A 1,972-nucleotide genomic window follows, 5' to 3' on the forward strand; every position below is an offset into this window, starting at 1 on the left:
ACTAACTAGTGTTACTACCTTCTACTTTCATAAAGTAGTTAGAGAATGAAGTTCGTCAATTTCTAATAAGTCAAAATCTTATTAATCTTTGTACATCTAAACATATCGCGTTCAATCCTTATTTAACATCTCACTAGCAACAGGCGCGGAGCCAGCACCCGGCGAGGGGGCGCGGCCGCGCGTGCTGGCTTCGCCGGAATCTGCAAATCCGCCGGGTAAGTAAGGTCTAAGGAGTTGCAGACTTGCGCCATTGGAGAAGATTGAAGAACAGAAGAACTCTGATTCTCTGAAGAAGGAAGATGAAGACGGAGCTGCTCAGCCGGGTTTTAAATTTTTTGGTTGGGTTTGGCCGTTGGGCTTAAGTATATTAAATTCTGGGCCGATTTTTAGTTAATTTATGAGGCCCAGGAGAGTATTAGCCAACCCATTAGTCCATAACCCATTTTATTTGGTTTTAACTTTCATTTTTCATTCCCAGGGCCAGCAGAAGACGAGTCAGTAGTCACGAGAGACAGCAGCAAGAAATTCTGAATTTCCCCCAAATTACCAAACCCTTTTCCTCAATCCTCACTTCTTCTTGCTCCAAATTCACACCACGAACTTCAGGTATCAGACTTTCGGACCGGTCAATGTCCGGTGAGTGATTACTCCTTCTTTCAATCTTTGTTATTATTATTTATTTTTTTTGGGTTTTGGTGTTGATGTGCGTAAAAATGCTAACAAATTTCAATTTTCAAGAATGGGAATTTGAAGAGTGCGTAAAAATGCTAACATATTTTGTTGGACTTAAAAATAAGTTTGTTTGAATTACATTATAATTTGTTATATCTTTCACACAGCTAAGCTAATAGACAGGATTTTATTTTCATAGAACAGAGGTTTTAGCTTTTAAATAGTGGGGACAGGACTTATGAGTTTAATTTTTTACATAAAAGAAATGCTCAACTTAAAGAAGAAAAACAATGAAACTCGTGTTTAAACATTTTACTATTAGATAATTTAGAATCTTAGATTACCTAATGGTAAAAAGAGGATGCACGTTACACCAATTTCAGTGTATTATTGAATTCTAAATATCAATACTATGTCTGTCATTATGCTTGGTAGTTGACTGGTCACTGGTGGCATATTGGAAGTTCTTCACCCATATTTTATCATTTTGACTCAAAGTTAGTTTTGGTATATTTTAGAATATAAGTACCTACATTCACTTCCGGTTCTAGAAAATAATGAAGAGTAGGAATGAATATTATCCATGTTGTACTATGGATGTTTGACAAAATAGCATACTTCGTGTTCCCTTAATTAAATTAATTAATGTAAATGAAGCTGGAAAATATTGAAAAAGAAGATGAATATGCCAATTGCCAAGAAAAAGGATTAAGAGATAATGATAGGTATATAAATTTGTGTAACAACTCACACTACCTTTTGGTCAGCCAGCCAAATCAACAAAGAATGTCCCATACTTATCTAGAGTCAGCTATGTTTTGGTAAATCACTTCTATATAAAAATCGGGGGTTCTTTTGTAATCATCATTTGCATTTGCATTCCAATTTTATACTATATACTGCCTCTTGCTCCACCTGATAATGATGTGCAGTGATTAAGTTCTTAATTTTCAGATTTCTTTTGCAATGTTTAATTCTTTCCAATATTATTGGTATTTTATTGATTAATTTAGCTAACAGTTAATGTGTGTTAATTTGTAATTCACGTCAATATGATTGTAGCTATTCCTATCTTTTCTCCAAGCATGTCTCAAATTTACATTTTATTGAAAAATAAAAAGAGTCCAGAGGTACTGATTCTTATTTGAGAATATTGGATCAAACCATGTCTTTTAGTTTCCCTTCTCATAAATTAGGTAATTTATGTGAATTTATGTTTACGAAATTGTATTTGCGAATTGTGATTTATGATGAGTAATTTATGATTTGATGAGGGAATATGATATTAGGAATGATTATT

This window comes from Olea europaea, chromosome 1 (assembly GCF_002742605.1).
Source record: "Olea europaea var. sylvestris chromosome 1, O_europaea_v1, whole genome shotgun sequence".
NCBI classification, from domain to species: Eukaryota; Viridiplantae; Streptophyta; class Magnoliopsida; order Lamiales; family Oleaceae; genus Olea; species Olea europaea.